Consider the following 24,273-nt stretch of genomic DNA (forward strand, 5'->3'; position numbering starts at 1 on the left):
ACATGACTATTCCCCCAAACTGAAGGCAGAGAGCCTTTTTTGAGTACAAGGCAGCTGCCCATTAAATGCTGGAGAAGGGTAAGTGAGATGTCAGAAATATCTCTCCAATAGTTATAGAGGTCATCCTCTAATTAAAAGGTGATAACCAGCTAAAAGATGGGACAGAGCAAGAGTGCTGAAAGAAATGCAGTCCTCCAAATCTCTACAAGACCGCAATGAGCATCTTGTATCAATTCTCTGAAGAATTGGTGTGTGGCAGGAAATCTGAGTGTCATGTCTTACCAAATTCATATGTTAAAGTTGTCACCCCTAGGACCTCAGAATGTACACTTATTTGGAAATAGAATCATTGCAGATGTATAGAGATTATATAGTATCTACTAATATAAGGTTCTTGCTTCTTTTGTAAGATAATATATTATCATTTGAGTATAAACTGTGGAAATTAAGTTACATGGTATAATCTCTAGAGCAATTACTATAAATAACACAAAGAATAAATGGTAAAAAGTCATTCATAAAGTGGAATCAGAAATTTTAAAAAGAGTTATTACAATAAATGTCAAAAATGTATTTGGCCAAATTGAACATCTATTTAAGATAAAACACCTCAGCAATTTGGGAATAGAGTGGCATTTTATCAATTTTATAAAGGGCATCTATTTTTTAAAAAAGACTCAGATAACATCATATTTAGAAAGATTCCACTATAATCCCTTCTAGTCAACATTATACTGAAGTCCTAGCCCGTACATTAGAGCAAAGAAATGAAATAATAAACATAATGTCTGAGAAAGAAATGAAACTATCAGTATTAGATTATACGTCTTATTGTTGCCTCACACAGGACAAGATTAATACCCCATCCAAAATTTTGTTTGGATGTTGAGACTTATGATCGCATGCATGTGGCATAGATTAACATATCAGTTTAAATATTTATTAATTACATAATGAGTCTTTCTGGGGAAACAGAGCATAAGCAATCAGATCAATGGAACAAAAAAATGGCTAGAAATAGACAAATAATCTATTAGTATTTTTAAAAAGAGATAGTTCAGTTCTTTTAAAGAAAGTAAAATTTCTATTTTTTTTAATAAATGGTGCTCAAAAATGGATACCCTATGGGAAAACAAATTACTCATCACTCACTCCACACACAAAAATGAATTTAATATGTATTGTAGGCCTAATTATAACAGGCAGAGTCATAAAGACTGTAAAAGGAAATATGAATTGCCTTAAGACTCCTGGAGTAGGGAAAGATTTCTTATTTAGAACATGGAAAGAATTAATCATAAAAAATATTGCTAAACTGAAGTTAATGAACATTGGCAATTTCTTATCAAAAAACTCCATAAAGAAGATGATGATGCATGTAACAACTTGGGGCAAGATATTCACAATACATATATCCCTTAGAGGACATATTAGTATGTAAAGAACTATGAATCAATAGTGAAAAATAAAATATGTGCAAAAATACTTGAATTGACACTTCACAAAAGAAAACATAAATTGAGTAATAGATTCATGAAAATTGTTCAACATAGTCTACAAGAATGGTGAACTAAAATAGTAAATAATTGGGTACAAAACTAAAATTCACTAATAGAACAATGGATAAAGATATTGTGGCATATTAATGTAATAGACTACTGCTTGTTAAAAAGAACTAAACTATTTATACAATAGATACAACAACATGGATGAGTCACAAAAATCACAGTTTGTGAAAAAAGCCAGATATAGAAAAATACAAAATGTATGCTTTCATTTCTGAGATCCAAGAAGAGGCAAAAGTAGTTTTCAGGGACAGAATTATCTTGCAAAAAATTTACTGAAGAGAAACAGAAGAGGATCTTCTATGGTGACTATACTAATATGTATAGTTTTTATATAGTGGACAAATAGTATATAATTGTCAAAACTTACTGAACTAAATATTTACAATCAGGTCATTTAACTCTGAAAATTATACCTCAAATACAGTACAAAAACCCTGTTTCAATCTACCTATATATCTATCTATACACACACACACACACATACACACACACACAGTCAAATCTCGTTTGTGGTAGTTACATTCTATTAAGTTGCCTTGAACTTTGAATTAGCAAATACTGAACTATTGCTCTTAAGGGAATGAAAGGCCAAGTTCCTGTGAATTTTGGTCACAACCTTTCTGTCAACTGATCAATACACAACCTCATTTTATATGTGTTCCTGTTAAAGATAATTTATTTAATATATGTTGTTGATTCATTCTGACTTGCACCTAGGACACTAGCCAGCACCTCAGCACCGTGTGTGTGGGGGGGGATTTTAAATAGCAAAATCACCAACCAAAAGCACAAAAATGTGGAAAACATGGCACTAAATAGACCATGAAAAGGACACTTGTTTAGATCATGAGAGCTGAAACAACAAGGTTCCTGTTCGTCCTCAGCTGGAACACACAGACTGGGCAACTCATATTTTTTACCACTCTGTGCATCTCCATGAATGATTGCAAAAGTGCCTGTAATTATTAATTTGGGGGTTACAAATAAATTTTAGCAAGTAGGTGAAGTTGCAAATTTGGGGTCCATGATTAATGAGGATTGACAAAAACATACAAATGGAGTATATGACTATTGCATCTTTCCAACAGACTGTGAGAGAATTCTCAGTAAATGGCTCAGTTTTGATTTGCTCTTGCTAAAGATGCAGACTACAGGAAGATTATTGCTTACGTTGAAATGTTAGTACCAAAGTAGTTGAAAGCAGAAGCATAGTTTCTATCAAGGCTTTACCCGTAGAAGGTGAAACAGAAACTTATTATCATGGTTCTCTGGGGACAACTTTCTTCTCCATATCTTGCTCAAAGTTTTTTTTTGAAATCATCTCTTTCTTTTTATATCTACAAACTACATCTTGAGGTGAAATCTGAGCCCAGGATATAGAATAAGTCCTTCTTAGACAATTAACCACTCGTATACCAGTATTATAGTCTCTCCCTCCTCTCCATCAAATAATATTCTAGCATGAGGTTTGTTTATTATTGTTTTAATTTGTTTGCTTGTTTTTGTTCTTTGGCTTTTTTTGGGTGGGGTTTTTTTTTTTGGTTGGGGGGGGCGTTCACTTTAGCTTGGTTTTCCTCATCCTCCTTAAAACACGAGATCTGATTATATAAGAGAACAACCTGGGTTAATTCCAACATCAATTGCCTTCCTAAGGAATATTGTGCTCTGTCATTCCAAGGTGATCTTTCCAAGATAAATTGAATATTCAAAACAATTTCAAGATTTCCTATTCCCATTCCTATTTTCAAGGGAAAGCTTAATTTGATCTTCTAACAAAAAGTTGTTTAAAAAATAAAAGTTAAATTCTTAGTGGGGCATCCTTTCTATAAGACACTCAATTACAATGATAAAACTATTCAAACTACATAAAAATGAATTTTGTATTGATTGTTGCCATTATTTTTAAAAAGCTTCTCTTAAGTAGATACATAATAAATCATCATTTAAGCCTTGGTTGTAACACAATAAATTGATTAGGAATTGGGATTAGAGAGCAATAGAAACTGAATCATATAATAAAATAACCTAGTCTGGTTCAGGGAAGCATTTACTCCCTATATTTCTTCATTCATTCTCTTCTCTCCTGCATTAAGGCCCCAGTGCTGTAACAGAAATAATATACTTAGGAAATTATACGTATTTCTCATAGTATAAAGATGAACATATCATACAAAAGTAATATAATACTTATTATTTAATAGTCCTGATACATAATCAGATAAATTTAAATGTTGCACTTTTGGCCCTCTAAAATTCTAAAATAAAAAAGTTGGAATTACTCCCATTAAGAAAGTCAAAATATCTGGGGAATAATTATTTTCTTTCCTCTTAACTAAGCCTTAATATTAGTTTTCTTACTGGCCAGTGATTGAAATAGGCTGTAGTGTAGCAAACTCCACTGAGGCCAGTGGGTGAAGTTGATTAGGAAAAGAGTATTGCAAATTCCGCAGTGGGAACCCTCTTAAGGAGTGTCATGGTGATAAATGCTAAAGCTTAAGCACCTTCAAGATTTTCCTTGGGCCTCAACAACTTACTCAAAATTCTGAGAATTTATGAGTAAAGCAAATATTTTAAATCTGTGATAAATTTTACACTCTCTCAGGAATGGTCCCTTGTTAATGGTCTTTTTTGCTTGTCAGTATGTCTGTGCATTCCAGCTTTCCTTTAATGTGAAGTTAATCTTTTCCTCAGTCATAATATATGGGCTATTTCTCTTAGACTGGCTCAATTTACTTCCATAAGGAGTTTCATGTTACTGAATCTTCTGTATCTTCTCACACTCATTAAAAACAGCCACAATAAGGAAGCAACAAAAAAACAGCAAAGCAAAGCAAAATCCCCATGGTTCTTTCTCTTTATTACATATCATCAAAACAATATTTATTATCTGATTATTATTTCACTACGAAGTATTATTATTATTGATATTAAAATATATGATCTTTTATAAAGTGTTTTGCAATTTTGTTTCGCTCTATGCCCTGTGAATTGCAAGAATTTAGAAACAGTGCTACAGAAAGTAGCTTTACTAGGATTACCTACAAAACAACCAAGTACTAAGAATTTGAACATGGGCAAATTGCTAAATAACTTAATTTAAATTAATGCCTTGAAGAAGTATAGCTAAATATCAAAATCTGCAGGCCTTGGGACAAGATAATGTATGGATTTAGAATTTTCATGGGTTTGGAATTTCTGACTAAACAAGAAATAGTGGACAGCAGGAACAACACATCTTTCATGCATTTCTTCTCTGGGAAACAATACTGAGTTTCCACTCATGAAATCCACATAATGAATGACCAAAAACTTAGTACGTTTTTGTATATGCTTGGATTTGCCAATGACATTCTGCTAAGCAAATTTAGTAGTATAATATCTACTATTTTATAGGATTTTTGTCTCAGGAAAACAACAACAACAACAATAAACAACCTAGTTGCCTCAAAGTCTTTCAGAAATCTTGTTTCAAGTAACTAGCTTAAAGATGTTTGTGGATTTGAATACTTAAGAATAGATGACTAGTGAACTGCCAAAGATGATGTTTGTGGATTTGAATACTTAAGAATAGATGACTAGTGAACTGCCAAAGATGTCCATGGCTTGATTCCAGAAAGCTATGAATATAATACTTTACAAGGCAAAGGAACTTTGTGGATGTAATAAAGAAAGGTTAAGGACCTTACAAAAAGGAGAGTGCCCTGGATTATTCAGGTGGGCCCAATCTAATCATATGAGCCCTTAAAAGCAGCTGGGGAAGGAGGAAATCAGTGAAATGCAGCAGAAGAGTAGTCTGGTGAAATACAGCAGGCAGGGAGGTCAAGGAGATTCCACATGGAGATGGGATGCAAATGTCATTGCTGGTTCTGAGATGGTGAGGGCTGCATGCATGGACTGGGGAGTCGTCTGGAGCTAAAGTCAGTCCCCGGCTGATAGCCAGAAAGGAAGTAAGGATCTGTCCTTTGACTTCAAGGAATTGAGTGCTGTCAACAATCTGAAAACATTGCAAGCATGTTCTTCTCCAGATCTTGAAGAAAGGAATGAAGCCTAGCCAACACCTTAATTTTGGTCTTATGAGAACCAGACGAAAGGAAACAGCTGAGTCCCCCCTGTGCTAGGACTTTTGGCCAGCGTAAACTGTAAGATAATAGATGGGTATTTTTTTAAGCCTCTAAGTTTGTGGCAACATGTTCTGGCAGCAACAGAAAACTATGCAGGCATAGAGATATTTTAAGTATTTTATGTAAGGTGTTATAATGGGCTAATACCATAAATATTAACTATAAAAGGACTGATACCATAAAGATAGCAAAGGAAGCATAGTGTGTTCTATTTTAATTCAAGTATAGTTGATTTACAATGTTGTGTTAGATTCTGGTGTATAGCAGAGTGATTCAGTTTTATATATATACCTATATATATTCTTTTCCATATTGTTTTTCATTAGAAGGTATTATAGAATATTGAATATAGTTCCCTATGCTGCTACACAGTAGGACCTTGTTGTTTATTTTATATATAATATTTTGTATCTGCTAATCTCAAACTCCTAATTTATTCCCCCCCTTTCCCCTTTGGTAACCATAAGTTTGTTTTCTATGTCTGTGAGTCTCTGTTTTGTAAATAAGTCCATTTGTATCATATTTTAGATTCCACATATAAGTGGTATCATATGGTATTTGTCTTTCTGTCTGACTTACTTAGTATGATAATCTCTAGGTCCATCCATATTGCTGCAATTGGCATTATTTCATTATTTATGGCTGAGTAGTATTCCATTGTGTGTGTGTGTGTGTGTGTGTGTGTGTGTGTGTGTGTGTGTGTATATACCACATCTTCTTTATCCATTTAGGTTGCCTCTATGTCTTGGTTACTGTAACTGGTGGAAGCATAGTATGTTCTTAATGTGCATTGAAAAAAGTTAGTTGAAAATAACTCACAAAAGTAAAAAGCTAACAAAAAATACAATAGAAGTTATTTCAATATGGTGTTTAGCTCTATTCCCTTTGATGTGCATAATTTGATGAATACATATCAAATATTTGCTGTTTATAACACTACTTGAACAATGTGGTCACAAAACTGCAAAGGCTGATTATTAACAGGAGTAAGGAAATAACATGGGTACATGTAAAAATAGAAATATATATCCTATAGTGTAATGAGACACAGCTTTGAAATTCTATATATTTTTCTAATTTCTGACATGTTCCATTTTTTAAAATTTCCTTTGTGTGTTTAATTCTCACATAAATCCTTTTTTTTGGAACTTATTCTGTGTTTGTTCCTAAAGGCTTTAGCATTTGATGTGGATAGCAGTCAAAAAAGAATGCATTGTTTATCCTAGCCATGGCTCAATAGTTTGAGTCCTCCTTCCCAGGGCTGCTGTTATCACTCAAGAATGGTATTTCCTTCTTCAGAAGCACAAGAAACAATGTGCAAGTTGTGTAGTGCAGGTATATAAATCCCTTCCATGAAAAGCCTATACAGGAAGTCTCTTTAAGAAAGGGATGGACAAAATGATGCAATTAAACATTAGCATAAGTTCCCTAGTTCAATCATTTTCCTTGAACATAACACTCACCCAAAGTCCTTGTACTAAGATCACAAATGTCTATACCATTATCCTCTCCAATTGAGAGTTTATTTTCTCAATGATGTGATTAACCAGTTGTAAATATTTTTACATATGTTTCTATATTGTCCTAAAAACAAAGATATTCTCCTAAATACGGTACAATTATTAAAATTGGGAAATTTAATGTTGAATAAAATAGCTCATTAATGTTTATTTTTACTTCTTTTCTAATATAAGCATTTTTGGATATGTATTTTCTTAACAGACTGTTTTACCTGTGTCCCACAAATATTGATATGAAGTGTTTACCTTATTTTAAAGTTCAAATTATTCTCTAATATCCATTATGACTTCTTATTTGGCCCATATGTTCTTAAGTTCTAGTTTTCTGGCTGTGTTCATTGAATAATTTTTTTAAAAATTTTTGCTGTTTACATGGTAGTCAGAGTATCCTATATTTTATCCACTGTTGGAAATGTGTTAATGTTTGCTTTATGGCCTATAATGTGGTAAATTTTTGTAAATGTCCATGTGTACTTGAAAAAAGTAAGTATGCATTTCCTACCTAACTGTTGAAGGAGACTGTATATGTTAATTTGGTCATGATCATTAAGTATATTATTTACATTAGTGATAGGTGTTAAATTATTCAATTGTATTTGTTGCTTTGTCAGTAATTTTTGTAAATCTGTCACTTTTTGCTTCATATAGTTTGAAGTTATAAGCTTTATACAGGTTTGGATTTAATTGAACATTTTATTCTCTTTAACCTTAATAATAATTTTTACCATAAAGGTTATTTAATCTGAAATTAATAGAGTCTTTTGATTTTATATATTTTCCGTATATATACTCTCGAACTCTTTTGTCTGGGTCCTTATGTCTTCATATGTGTATTAGTCAAGGTTTCCCAGAAAAACAGATTCAACAGGATGTTTATGTATGTATGTATGTATGTATGTATGTATGTATCTATCTATCTATCTATCTATCTATCTATCTATCTATCTATCTATCTATCTATCAATCACTTGTAAGGAATTGGCTCACACAATTATGAAGGCTGAGCAGTCCCACATTAAGGAGGGCAATTTTCTTTAATCAGTCCACCAATTTAAATGTTAATCTCATCCAAACTATGTCCCTAACAGATAAACCCAGAATAATGTTTGACCAAATATCTGGGTACCCTGTGGCCCAGTCATGTTAACACATAAAATTAACCATCACAATGTGTCTCATAAGTGGTATATAGATGACTTTTTATCCAAATTAATCAAATTAGTCTACTTATATTTATTTTATATATTTGGATTATTTCTGTCATTCTCTTTTGTGTTGTCTTTGCCATACTTTTGTTATACTTCTTTTTAATCTCACCTCATCTTTTGTATTGATTAAAATATTTTTTTCATTTTCATTCTATATTGTTACTGATTTGAAAATTAAATATTCTGTGAGTTGTTATCTTCAAAAAATTAACCTAAAAACACTTAACTTTTATTAAAATTAGTATAACTTTAACTACCTTTCATCACAAAATACACAGAATAATAGAAATAGCTGTTATCATCCATATTTTATAGATAAAGACACTGAGGTTGAAAGAGTTTCCATGGCCTGACAGAGTTAGGGTTTGAGGTCAAATTTGTCCCAATTTTAAAGCACATATTTTTTTCCTCTGTGTGTGTGTGTGTGTGTGTGTGTGTGTCTTTGCTTTGTTTGTTTGTTTTACTTCCCAGGCATCAGACTTGAATTGTACATTCAGGATTGATGCTGAAAACAATTTCTGCCCTATCTACCTCACAGTTTGGTTTAGCAATTAGATAATGTATAATAACAAAAATTGTGCAAAATTTAAGATATATAATATCATATATTGTTACGCAGATTATCAGTGTTTCATTTCTCATGATCATTATTGAAAAATTTCTAAATTCGGTTGCTCTGTATTTGAATTTAGTTGGGAAGATGACTTGCATATACTCCTATGAGGTTGTCCAAGGTTGCCCTAGTGGAGGTTCTAACTGAAATTTAAAGCACTCATCCAGCTATGAAAGGATAGTGTTTTCTAATATTGCACAGACACCAGTGGAGTACTCACTGAATTGTGACCATCAAAAGCACATGTTCAAAAATGACTTTCATTGCCTTTATTCTTTGTTAGACAAAGCCACCCCTCATAAGGGACCAGGCTTATTTGTATGTAATTCATTTGCTTGACCCAAATGATGAAGTCTAAATGTAATTGCAGTATCAGCCTAAATTACCCCACGCTGTTGTGGGTGACTCGCATGTGCTGTACTATACACAGTTAGCAAGAATAAAGCAATATTGAGTTCAAACGTTTTTCAAAGAAGTGAGCACATGGGGTACAATTTGGATCTGGATTCACAGAGAATGCTCATTAAAACCACTGAACATTTTGCACGAGTAAAGATTTTGGTATTGGGCCTGTGGTGTCCATGTTACTAAGGCAATAACTATTATCACTAGAGCTAATGCATTTCTGACCTACAGTGTTTAATAACACTCATCCACCTCAAAGGGATGTAATCAAAATTTATTAATTTTTGTAAAGCACTGTCCATTTTAAAATGCAATGTAATATCTAAGTATTAATATATATTTTTCTCAGTATAACTTAAAAAATAACTGTGACATTTCATATATGCCACAGAATCATTTAAATCTTAATATCTTTGATACTTGTGCTTTTTTGGCCTTCTTTTTAAGCAAGCATCTTCAAAGGAACAGCTTCTGCAATTTCTGGTCCTTTACTTATTTCAACTTTGCTTTCAATACCTTTTTATCCCCAGCTTTTCTTTACCAGGACAAAAATGAGAATACTCTTTTGAAAAATATAGGGGCTTAGTCCACTTTTAAAGAGCAAGATAGAAAATGTAGCACTCTTGTCATTAAACATTACAGTTTTGATTTAATATATAAGTGCAATTCTTTATCCCAGAAAAAGCAAATTCTCTTTATAAATTACTGATGACTCTGGTAAATCACATGTTAAAGAACAATCTGTTTGGAACTTAAATGAAATCTCACTTTAACTGCCTGATAGGAATTAATATAAAGTAAATTAAACTGTTACAGAGTCTAGCATTTGGTTAAGCTCTATAAGTTTTAATATATTTAAATTTATACATGAAACCTGGGTACAGTTGACTTTTGAGCATATGTTTATGTATTAGCTAAATTAGCAATGATCTTAGAATTTTCCTCTTTGTCTATTGCTAGGCACCAAAGATGTCAGCACTAGTTTCCAAATTTCTGGCCAGGAACCCAGAATAAATGTCAGGAGTAGTCTATAGTAGAGCAAGATATTAGGGAATCCTAAAAGACCTACAGATATGAATAAGAATATCTTGATTATTAGCATTAGCTCTGTGTCTAGCCAATATAATGTCTTTAGAGAAGTCACTTTGGGTCTGTTTCCACAACTGTACAATGAAGTTCATCTTAGAAGGTACTCATTTTAGCTCTAAATTCAAGGGATTCTGCTTATGATATGAAGGAGAACAGTGGGAAAACCCAGAGGTTGAACGACAGAGGATAGGAAAAGGAGTCTAAGTTCAAAGTAACATTCACGCTTGACCATGTGACCTAGTCACCAGATCATCCGCAAGTGTTATTGGCAAAGTCTTTCCATTTGTGCAAGAGACTGGGAATGCTACTGCTGTAGATGTTCTAGATCTGGGGTCCCCAACCTCCAGGCCATGGACCGGTGCCAGTCCGCCGCCTGTTAGGAACCAGGCCGCACAGCAGGAGGGGAGTGGTGGTCAAGCAAGCGAAGCTTCCTCTGCCACTCACATTACCAACTGAACCATTGCTCAAATTACTGCCTGAACCACCCCACCCCCACTCCCGGTCTGTGGAAAAATTGTCTTCCACAAAACTGGTCCCTGATGCCAAAAAGTTTGGGGACTGCTATTCTAGATCTCATGGGATGTAAGACTAGGGAGTTAAGTCTTATTTCAGTGAAATAATAAGAACAAGTTGGAAGGTTGGAGGTGATCAGCAGACTTAAAGAAGAGTAAACTGGTGATCTGACCATTCTGCAACTGGTTTTGCAAGTTATAATTTTATGTTTTGAAATGAATAATTAACAATTGGTGACTTTTTTCACAAATTCATATTTGGTTCATTCACCTTAAATATGAGAGTGTGACTATATGGTGTATTTATAGAATAAAATACTTTATGCTTTATCATAAATATATGTGAAGTATATGGGTGTCTGTGCATGTGTGTGTATATATATATATATATATATATATATATATATATATATATATATATATACACATAAAACTAGCCACAATATGATTATGTATCAAACAATCATAAAATCTCACCAATATGCAACATATTAATATTAAATCATGTACTTGTAGATGAGTTTATAGTTGGCTCAGTTTACTAATCAGCTAATTTATGCTTGGTCTATTTTCACTTTTGTACAAGACTGGAGGTCACCAGACCTAGCTGGGCTCAGCTAAGGGGGCCTCTGCTCCACATGTCTCTCATCCCTATTCCTTGAACCAGTGTACTAGTCTGGTCATGTTCTTCTCATGGAATTGGCAGAGCACGTGGTTTTTAACAGATAGAATAGGTCGTCAAAGTTGTTCATTTTTTCAAGGTTGGCTTGGCTAGTCTTCACCTTGTGTCTGCTAGTATAAACTTAGGAATCAGCTTTTTAATGTCCAAAAATCTCCTGCTTGGGTTTATTTAAATTTTATTGACTCTATATATTAGTATTGAGATATTCAGTAGATGAACATAGTATATTTTTCCTCTTATGTCTTCATTAATTTCTGTAAGTACTGCTTAGTAGTTTTAGAATATTGAATAATTATTTAATATTTCTAATTATTTTATATTTATATTATTTAATACTTATATTAAATTATACTATATTTATATTATATTATAGTTATATTATTTAATATTTCTAATATTTTGTTAATTGTATATAAAAATGATTTCTCTATTTTGGAACAAACTAATTTTTAGAGTATGCATCTACTTGCAAACAACTATATCATCTTCTAATAATTACCCTTTAATTTCTTTCTCTACATTTATTTTATCTTTTATTTTTCCCTCTTGCTGTTTTACATTGGTTAGGACCTCTGCTGTAATGATTAATAGAAGTATAAATGGCAGGTTCCATTCTCTTGTTTCAAGTCTCTAGGGGAAAAGATTCAATTAGTCAAAATTAAGTATAATGTTTCTGGTAGATTTTTTGGAAATGTTTTATTGTAACCAAATGTAAATATAAGATACACATGGTAGAGCATACAAAGATTAGGTATACATTATAAATTTTTACAAAGCGAACACATTTGTATAGCAACCTAATAATTCAAGGTATAGAATATTTCTATATTCCCTAAAACTTCCTTCATGCTACTTTTTCAATCTTTACACCTCCCTAAATGGAACAAATTTTTTGAGTTTTATCATGAAGTATTTATTTTGTGTTATACTGACATGTATATACACAGAATCATACGCTAAATATTCTTTTATTTTGGCTGATTTTCTTAATATTATATCTGTCTGATCGCTTCTCGGCCTTTTGGCTAAGATCAAGTATAATATTATATCTGAGTCACCCATGTTGATGCATAACTCACATTTTATCCTCTTCCATCTTAGTATAGTTTTCCATAATATGAATAGATCATATTTTATCCATTCCACTGTTAATTTTAATAGTCATTTAGGTTATTTTCAGTTTGACGCTAGAACAAGAACAAAATAAAATGCTGCTATAGGATTTCCAATTCTGGACAGATGAAGAAGACATACTTTTCCCTATGTTTCCTAGTAAGTACAACTAAAATCCCTGGACATTATATATGAGACAAATATAAGAAGACTCTGAACTCTGAAAGGTGAAGAGAGGAAGACAGGTTAATGATCTCAGGATCCAAGGAACAATAAGTGGTGAGTTCCCTGGTATTTCTTTCTGTCTAGTATATCCCAGAGTTGAAAATGAAGAAAATGGCAACCTAGAAACACTTACTGCAGGCAAAAAAGCCCCAACAAATGTGTGCTCTCTAGCTAAAGATGAAGAAAGGGGTAGCCTAATAGGACAGAACATTTAAAGATTTAAAGGTTAAAGTTGCTCTATGTCATCATAATATTAAACATTTAGAACAGCAATAACCCAATTGTTTAAATTTTAATGAATCATTAGTGACTATGCTTGTTTGTAGTATACGATGATCATATACATTATCAAATACAAATTGTGATCTCTCTGTGCACATCAGTGATCATATATTGTCATAAAAATGAAAAAAAATTTAATGATATTAAAAATACTGTTTTCACTGGGTACCGATTGATGATAATATCAGTGTCTAGCAGGAGTACACTCTGAAATCTATGAAAAGCTAAGCCTCAGGGAAAAGATGGAGAAGATGATAATAACAGTGCAAAATATATTTAAATGGCATGAACAGCAAAGAGATGCCTACTGAGAGAAAAGCTGATATGTAACCGCAGTGCATTCTACATGCTCTTTTTGTGGACTTAAGCAAACGTTTCCCTCCTAGCATGCATGCAGGTTGATTACAGCAGTTTTTATTCAGACATTGAGTTTTAGAAAAAATTATAGAAACTATTTTGATATTGAGAATTTCAATAGCAAGAAGTATATGTATTTTGGGAGAGTGATTTTATGATTATAATTTATTTCACCATCTTTGCCCAGAAGTATTAGTCATTCTTACATCCTAATTATGAACAACTGAAAAACGGTTACTTAAAAAGTTGATATAATTAAATACTCTTGTATTTCTGAGTCCCTAAGCCCTGGTTTGAATTCTCTGAATTAATGTTTGACCACATAACTCAAACCAATCATTTATAAGTGGATGCCCTAATGAATGCAATATGCTTATGGTATATAATTGAAAGAATTCTGAATCTAGAGTCAGAAAAATGGAATTCATTTTGTGACACAAGACTTCCAAATTTGCAAAAGTCTTTTAACGTCTTGGAGCTTCTGTTTCTTTAATATTGACAAAGTCATTCCTGAAACTTACAGAATTTTCATGGCAATGAAATGAAGTAGAAGTATATTAGAAAATTAGAAAACATTAGAAAATTAGATAAGTGTAGCATATTAATTAGAATAAAGATGATGTACTTCCAGTCATACATGAAGTGTGAACTTAATGTTTTTCTATGTTACTGACACAGCCACTTTTTGACTTGAGCCATAATGCATACCAGAGATGGAGACTGAATCTTAACTAATTTTGAAAAAAAAATCATGCATTACCTATCAGGGGTCTTGTTGGATGACATAAGAGGTAGTGCATGTATTTTGCATGTGTTTATGAATTTGAACTCCAAAAGAGTCAAATATTGGAAAGTTAACATCTTAGCACTGTGTTAGGCAGAGTTGCATACAAAAAAGTATAATTTGAAAAATCAGAAGATTTTCTATTTTTATTTTTATATTAACCTCAATAATTCTCAATCACAAGATGTTCTCTGACTGAAATGAATACGGACAATGTTTAAATTAAAATCTAATCCCCTACCCACATACATATAAATCTTTTTAGAAGAGATAGAACACTCCTCATAATATTTTATTTTAGTTATGCTTTAGTTATTGAGGTTATCTTTTTAATGTTTTTCTTAAAGGGACAATAAAATTGTACTTGTATTATCTCATACACATGCTCAAAAAATGAAAATTATGGAAACTTCAGTCAGTCAACTATACCAGATATGACTTGTCATAGCCCTGAAATCTCTCATAAAATTTATCCTGAGCTAGCAACATGGAGATCATGTTTCAGTACCTGCAACTGATTTTAGAAGCCCATTCTCCTCTGGCTTTCAGCCTGATGACAGATATATAGAATCACATTTTTTAGGTATGGCTTTCAGAATGGAAGCAAAAGACTCAAATCCATCTTCCTAACAGTTTCACTCTTAAATGAAAATGCCTCTACATTGAGATTCAGAAGTTTCATTATTACTCCTGGGTCAACAGAAGCACTAATGCATTGTACTAGAATTTTCTCTATTTCTTTTATCCAAAACAACCTCATCATGCATTATGGTCCAGCACCATGCCTCTGTAGTTTAAAACCGACTTACAGTCTTATGTATGAGAAACAAGCACACAAGTATTTTAATAACTGCTATCTATTGTAATGGTTGTTATTTAGATTGTTAGAGATCAAGTTATAATGGCTGTAGTTTTCATTTCAAGTAATGCTGATTTTGGCATTAATGAAATTTTTCTATTTTATTATTTTTCTAAATATTGGGTGACATTTAGATTTTGATAACAATGCATTTATCATATTTAACTCATTTTGGGAAGAAAGTGGCAGGAGACAAGAATAAATAGTTATGTTGGTAATCATAAATATTGTTTTCCAGGTATTTTTATTATCTCCTTACTCCCAGGCCTAGTGTAGAATTGTTTCATCAGCTCCCTTGTATTTGGATGTAGTTAAAAGATTTGTTTTGGCCCATGGTTTGTGAGCACAGAGTGGCACATGTAATTTTCAGGCTGGATACTGTAATTGTCATTGTGAGACAGTCCAAAACTTTTTTTCTTTTTGCCACTATACTTTCTCTATTAAGGAAGTGTGTATCAGAGTACCCAGAAGACACAAAACGACATGTAATATAACCAAGAAAGCAAACTCTGCTTTACACCAATAAGATTTTGGTATTGTTTATTATCTCAACATAACCTAGCCTATCTCAGCTGATTAATAGTAGAATTGTTGCACTGCCATAACAAACACACTCTACAATATATAGCATTGGCTTAGAGGTTGACAATGAGCAGTAAAGGATATTTTGGTTGGAAAACAGAAAGATAATTATCTGCGTTACGCAGTTATAAAAAATATTGGGTCAAAATGCCAAATTACACATGATAACATGGAAGCCATTTAATACAGCCAGTGAACTTCTACCTTCAAGGGCAGAGATTGGAAAACAGAAAGTTAATTTTATGTATGGATTCCTATAGACTGCACCTGAAAAAAAATTGCAAGCTTTAGACGAGTTCTCCAGAACTCAATGAAGAAAAGAAGTTTCAATTTAAGAAGTGTAGAGGAAATAGAAGAAATCTAGACATTATGGGACGTTTCAAATTGGGAAGACAGAACAGCTTCCAACTTGTAAAACCTTTGATAGACATCAAATAGAGGAGATAACAGTCACTTATATTGTTGAAATCTCAGGATATATTAAGGGGGACTATGCCTGAACAAATATGACCAAGATGGCCTTAATAGTCTCTTCAGCTTGACTAAACTATAGACAGGTTTATTCTTTTTTTTAAGAGCTCTTACTTTAGAAAACTTGCAATTAAAAATTAATTCTCTGCTTCTTTGAGATGTATATCTTTTCTCAGCATCTTCCCAGTTTTAAAACCCAGGAATGTCTTTCTTAAAGAACCTGGAGCCATCCCTTTGAAATGTATTCATCCTCTTAAGTGATATACAATTTTGATTTGTTAATTATACCTCAAAGTTGGCCAAAAAAAAAGAACTATATGGCCCCATCTCCCGTATTTGTGGGACAAGAGGAGCCTCACTTTGGTAAGGACCAATTAGCAAACACAGAAGGCCTAATCACATGGACAAATTTCCCTGCTAACATCCTCCAGAACTTTTTCACTAGCTCAAGACAGTGCTTAAAATCTCTCCTGGCTTTTGTTTCATCAGAGTTGAGTTTAATCTCTTTCCCCTACTGCAATCATCTTGAATAAAGTCTTCTTTGACTGTTTAAGTTGTCTGGCATATTTTTTCTTTGACAACTATACAGAATAACTGAAGAAAAGAATCTGAGAAATATGAGATGGAAGATAAAATTTAAATAATGAAAAAGATGTCAAGGAACACTTCAGAACTTATGCAGAAGAATTAATGGACACTGAATCTATTTAACTTGACTTGTAGCATCAATCTTAAGAGAAAAGTGATGATACAGAAACTATTAAGAGTAACCAATCAACTCTTTGGATAGCTCTGGCTTAACCAAAATTATGCTTGGTGCATAGTCAATTACACCAATAATTATCAAATGCATCTGCACCATGATAAAAAGCTTTCTTTTGGAAATAGACATATTTCTTATAGTCCCATAAAATTTACAAATTTAAACAACAGGAAAGTAAACAAACTTCATTCTGCAATTTCTTCATTTGTTCTAAAAAAGAATTTTTCAAGGAGAGTTCTTCTGAATGTTAGGTTTCTAGGAGATATCGTTAGCTGTCATAGGTGATTCTGATGTGAAAAAAAACTGATATCTGGACTTCATGTGCTACATGATGCTAGTATAGTAATCATGCAGCCCTGCTTACAATTTTATTATGTTTCATCCTCATATGGTAGCGCACAGTAAGACCATGTTCTTGTATTTGAATCTGTTTTCATCTTTGACATGAAAAAGGGGAGACCACAAATAATGGGTGAGTGCTGAATTGCACAAAGGGGAAAATGGTAGGCCGATGACATAGATTCTCCCTCATAAATTGCCTCCTTCACCAGCCTCTTAAACCCTTCTGAGAGACATACTGCAGCAAGCAATCTCTACTAGTGTAATAGAAAACTGGAGGAAACTTTTATTATAAAGAAGGAATATTTATGCATTTCAACTCAGCTCCTCCACTGTAACAGTGCTTTTTTACAGATGTGGCAAACCCTGGATTGGATAGGTTAGAAGTTATATTGTAATGTTGTTATGTTTTTTGTAATTTTTTCATTAACTTATTTTTCATTTCTATTATATATTATATGATATTGAAGTTTGTGTTTTATAAAGTATCCAACAATTCAATGTGAAAATTTCTGAAGCAAATTTATGAGATGGAAGAGGAGAATTCTAATCCTAGAATTTGAACAATTCTAGTGAGGAGAATGATAGGTACATAATGAAGAATTAAAACTTACTAGTGTGTAAAATTAGGAAGAGTGAAATAGTAGAAAAAGTACAGTAAGATAAAAGGTTTCCTTTTTGAAACAATAAAATGAATCAATGTGTGAATAATATGTCACATATGCTGAAGAGGTTTTGTATATTAAACTGGAAAATAATAGGTCCTTTATCTGGGCTGATTAGTCAACAAATTTCACCAATATATTTTATGCTGTAACATTAATGGAATCTGTAAATGATTGTGAAATTAAAGAAAGTTTTCTGTTATAAAGAGCTGACTGAAATAAGCAAAGACCAAGATATATTTAAAGTTTTCTCTTTACATCAGAGAAGAAGTGTTCTAAGAGGAACTATGTTGACATTTATAGTGATGTTGCCCATCAATGGTTGTTTCCATGACAGATGTTGCCTCTATTGTAAAAAAAAAAAAAATTAGGAAATTCTGATGCATTCAGAACAAACTGTTTTCTTCACAGAGAAGTGTTGCTGCATAAATTCTTAGAGATAAAAAGAAAACATTCTGGAAGATGCTACAAAAATGATCATCTTCATTAAACCAAGATCTGTTTATTTGAAAGTGTTTAAAATTCTGTGTAAAAACCAAGAAAAAAACCCAATAAATTTCTTAGTACATAGAGAAATCCAGTGGCTTAACAGGAAAATCTCTCAAAAGGGTATATTTTAACAAAATAAGTGATTATGGGAGAACTTTTAAGGAAATGGTAGGCAAAAATGGAAAGGTAGCATAGATGAGAAATGAACCCTTTCTAGTCTAAGCTAGGGAGTTTGGAAGGTTGTTCATTACAACAGCATAAGTTAGCTCACATGGATCTAAACATGATATAACAAGAAAAAAATTAGCAAATATGGCCAGATTATGTTTCTTTTTTTAATTTTTTATTCTTTTTGCCAGATTATGTTTCTAGCAGAGTAGCCCAATGGAACATTCTTTCAAACACAGGATAATATATTATTTTAAATGACAAAAATGTTTGAATAAAACCAGGGTCTTTACAACTAGTGACACCTATAGTTATCAAGTTTATTCTTAAGAAATGTAACAACAAAAAGGAAAGGAGATTCTCATCAATGAGCTTAAAATTACTTTGAAATTTCTCATATCATTCCATTTTTTTAATGGTTTGCTTTCGAGGTAAGGAAAATGCAATGAATTACAGAATGTATGTCATATTTTGAGCTACAGAAACAGTTTCAAATAAACATATATTTAGAACCAAAAGTCAGAGTGCTATCACCTAGCACAACTACTGTTTTAGAAAATTTTCCCCCAAGTTAAAAGCTACACATCTCTTTATTGAAATTCATAGGCATGCATGAAGGAAATATTGAGCCATAGATCATAACAGAAAAAGTAGAATTACAGAGAAGAAGGTGTGGTTACATTCAAACCCATCTGCATGGTTAGATATGTTACTTTCAAAAATCAAGTATTACCTCGCTGCGATTAGTTTCACAAAGCCATCATGCTTAGTAAAGCTTCGTAAGTTCTAAAATACAGCACACCATTAAAAAAAAAGGTGTTTTTTTTCATTTCTCCCTACTTACCCAATAAAATTATACCCTCCTATATTCTTGGAGGGTATAATTTTAATTAAAAAATTAAATTGCATGTGTATGTAAGAGAATTCTGGGGTATTAAAGACTAACTCTAGCCTTCATAGGAAGTGGTAACCTGAATAGAGACACTGCTGAGAAGATATGTCTCCAGTGCAATATATTGATAGATTGGTAATATAATGGTCACTTATTAATTTTTCTCATTGCTGCCTGTATCCAAATTTCTTTCTTTGTTTTGGGGAATGCTCCATTTCATTAAAAATGAAGATTAAAAATCGTATACCTTGGAAAATTGAAGAAAAGTAGGCAAGGTATGGATCTTTTCACTGCAACTTCTGTGGTTGTTGGAGCATGGGAACATTATTTAGACTTGGCTAAGTGGATCCCCAACTGGGATTCTGTTAAGCAAGTGAAGCAAAATGATTTTAAAACATGGTGGTGATGGTGATATTAGATTCTCATTGATGGTATTATCACCAAATAATAATGGTGAGGTCCTGTCCAAACTTTTTTTGCTACATATCCTCCTTTGGTTCCTCCTCAGCAGTGGAACCCAGTCCAGTTAACCAGTCACTCCTTTTGCTAACAACTAAGAGATTCAAACAATACAGTACATATTTAAAACACCCTAAGAAAAACTAATGTTAGAGCTGTGTAAAACAAAAAGTAATTCAGAAAGACATAAAAGAGTAGATCTGAATGTTCACACAAGCAGAATTCCTTAACCTCACCAAATGGCTCTACAAAAATCTCTGATAACTAGTCTATAAAAGTGTAGTAAAAGTCTATAGTTTACTATATCACAGCTGTAATTATACACTAAGTCACATCCAGTTTTTTATACACCAGAGACCTACTGTTTAACTCCCACACAAAGACTGAAAAATCTTTAACTCCTTTCAGGATGCTAGCACATAATTCAGTTGGACTCTAGCTTGATTTTTTTATTTTTAGTTATTTGTTATATCAGGTAGTAAATTTTAAATTACATGTAAATTACATGTTAAGATAATGCTAGTTGTTGTAACAAACAAACTCAAAAATCTAATATGACTCAAATATGATAGAAGTTTTCACACATATAAATTCTAAAATGTATGTTCCTGAAACACTCCAAAGAATGATTCAGGGAGCCAGACTCTTTCTTTCTTGGAGCTCTCTCTTTTTTGACACTAAGCCAGGAGAAGGAAAAAAGAATTATAAATTACTACATGTGAAAAGCTTTTATACTCAGTCCTGGAAATAGCACAGACTCATAGTCTACTGGCCAGATTTCAGTCATATGAAAATATCTAACTGCAAACAAGCTGGGAAGTATAGTTCAACTGTGTTCCCAGAAAGAAGGGAAAATTGGTTTGATGAATAGCCTGCCAGTGTACATCACATGATAATTCTATTTCAATCAATTATTCACCCTACAGTCAGAATGAGCATTGTAAAAATGCAAATCCACACATGTAACTCTCTAAACTTAGAATCTTTACTGTCATTTCATTGTCTTCCACATAAAGTCTAAACTCAATAACATTATATAGGAATCCCTTTAAGGTCAAGAATCTTCTAAGTTCTTTAACCTCATTTCCTCTGCACACCAAACTCCAGGCATACTAAACTGATTGATTAATCCACAAATTTGCAGTCTACATCCTCAAATCTGGCCTCTTGCATATACTATTAGTTCTGTCTGAAGTGCCTTTACCCTTTATCTCAACTAACTAAAACTCCTATTTGTTCTTCATATAGTAATTTAGAATCATTTAATATATCAAAAATGCAAAAATATAGCAAAAATGCTATATTTAATATAAATTAAATTTAATATAAATTAAATTTAATATAGCAAAAATGCCCTTCCTATGTGCTCCCATACAGTTTATGTTTACACTGTATCACACAACTTCCTGTGTAATGAGACAGAAGTAATTACTTTTAGAGTGTACCCCAGCTCTCTCTTCCTCCTGTCCACTAAAGAAGATTCTGGGTTTATGTCTTCACTTACTTTCCCTTTCTCTTCTTTAGAATTTCACCAACCAAGAATGGGTCTACAGACTTTTGAGAATAAAATCAGAAATTGAAAATGTGCCAGTTAGGCAGATTCTCTCAAGAGTATCAGAGAGAAAGAAACATAATTTCATTACCCAAATACTAGTAGATGATAGATAAAAGATGTGCCATGTAATGATAACAACAAATTTGGAAAGGTAGGGAGGATATAGTGGAGAGATGGCAATTGTGAACCAAATGAATGAGGCATGAGAAACCCTAAAGAGATTCTGGTGTTAGAAAAGAAGAGATTGTTGTTACCCGTGTTCTTGGAGGTTTCTTCAAAGGTAGGAAGGGAAGTAAATATCAGAATTTATGTTAATATTATGTTCCTTTGGAAGGGAAACCCCTCTGCAACTTATCTACACGGGTCATGACTTCATTTGAGTTGGACTTGTTAACTTGTCTTTCCCATTAGACTCCTGGGTAGTTGAATTTGAGTGTGGTGCCTACTTGAAACTCATAAAGCTTCACTCAGATTCAAAATAACAGCCTTCTAAGGAAAGCTAATATCATAGATAAAAGAAGAATTCAAATATAAACACAGTAGACTTAAAGCTAGGTAGAGATAGAACTACACATACAAAGAAAAATATACACATGGCTTATGTGGGAAGCTTATATTCCCTTCTCCCCATTTTCACAGAGGAGAGGGGTATTGATTGCACCCTTCCTCCAGAAGGCAGTATTGGAAGAATAGTGTAGTATTCTACTGGAATACTACTGGAAGAATAGAATAGTATTGGAAGAATGCCTCCAGTCTGGCCCTCTCTGCTCATGGCTTGCTCTTTGCTACAGAAGATTGCCACGTAACTGTCAAAGCTGATACAAGGTTCAGCTTGCTTAACTCAACCATGTTTCAATACTCTGAGAAATCTCTCTGCAAGTGATATGGTTTTCTTTCTGCCCTTATTCTCCATGAAGTAAGCACTGGAAAAGTTTCAGGAAGAAATTCTAAAATACCCTGCTGCTTATCCTGGGGGCATTAAGAAGAAAGAATAGAAAACTTATTTTTCTTTGGATTCAAGCAATCTTCTCTTATCTAGCTTTAAGTGTAATATAGCTAATTTGAGAGTATGTTTTTTCATTTTGATTAGAAATGGTGAGGTGCCATTTATGATTAATTATCATCCTCAAACTTCCCTGCCCCTCCCACAATATTATAAATACAAAACCAGAGTTTTAAATTATTAATTTATAATTGGGGAGGGACTTTCTACTTTGATCTGATTCTAAAGTTCTCCCCATTTCCAAATGATATTGAGTTAATTTTATAATACATTTCTAGTTGCTTAACATCTTTCATATAAGAAACTCAAAATTTGTATGTAGAAAAAGTCTCTTCTTAATGCTGGGCTGATACATTGGACATGGCCTACTAGACTGAGGGAACAATGTGGCTGAATTGTAATTCTCATTCTTGCGGGTAAAGCTCCTCTCCATATTAATAGAATCTCTAGTAACAACTATTATTTGCAATGTTTTGTTGTAATAGATTATAACATAGATTATACTATGTTAATTATTATATGATTAAACTATGTAATAGATTATACTGTGTTAATTCTAGTCCCTAGCAATTTTGTGCATATGATAGTGAAGAATAAATGTTTTAAAAAATAATTAGCGTGACAGATTCAGTTTATAAAAGAAGGTAGCTGTTTTCCCTTCTTTCCTTGGAGACAACCACACCCCAAATCTAAAGAAGTTAAAGCATTAAAAATAGATCTTTCATCTCATGTATCATATAGAATGAGAAATTTGTTCAGCAACTCCTCACTTCTTTCCAATTTCTGATTTTTCTATCTAAGAATTGGAACAATATCTAGAGTGTGAATTGAAATAAAATTGAAAAAGAAACAAGTGCTTTCTCTTCCTATACTGAGGCTCACTTTTTTATATATATAATATAATCTATGTGATTTGCCCTAAACCCAAATTCAGTATTCAAAAACTCAAGATTTATTGAGACAACTTACTAAATAGTTATGTTGATTAGCTAAAAAAGAAATGAGAGATATAACAACAATTATTAATATTAACTACTGACTTGTCTAAAAAGCATTATGAGAAAATTACTACTTTGGCTTTAATCATATTATCAGAGCTTAATCTGAGACTATAATGATGAAATTATTTGATACTATTAGCTAATAAAAACAGAATTTCATATGTCTTTTTTTGTCAATAACCTCTCCAACATGAGATATTTGCAAATATTCCAAAATTGCTTATATTCCTAATACCCTCTAATATGGATATGTTATATATGTGTCATACAATTATATAATATAATATAATATAAATTTTCTATTACATATATGTCTGGTAAAAGTTACATAGTGCCTCAATCTAGCTGTTTCCCCTCATTATAATAAAATTTAAGAAAGCATATGTTGGAGTAACTACCTTTTTTAACTGGCTGTAGTCTAACTTGTTTAATTTGTTAAATAAATTATTTGTATATATATTATTATAGTATGCAACATTACCATAAATTTACCTAAAAGGATCATGGTATTTGAAATGTATTTTGTAGAGAATTTAATAATATATGCC

The 24,273-nt window shown here is 32.4% G+C and overlaps 1 long non-coding RNA gene across 1 annotated transcript in view; it reads right to left on the bottom strand.

The window, feature by feature from the left end:
* The window catches only part of LOC309664998, a 475,535-nt gene that overhangs the window by 18,836 nt on the left and 432,426 nt on the right, over window positions 1-24,273 (bottom strand). The gene's annotated exons all lie outside the window — the stretch shown is intronic.

Source organism: Balaenoptera physalus, assembly GCF_965194825.1.
Source record: "Balaenoptera physalus genome assembly, chromosome: 7".
NCBI lineage: Eukaryota > Metazoa > Chordata > Mammalia > Artiodactyla > Balaenopteridae > Balaenoptera > Balaenoptera physalus.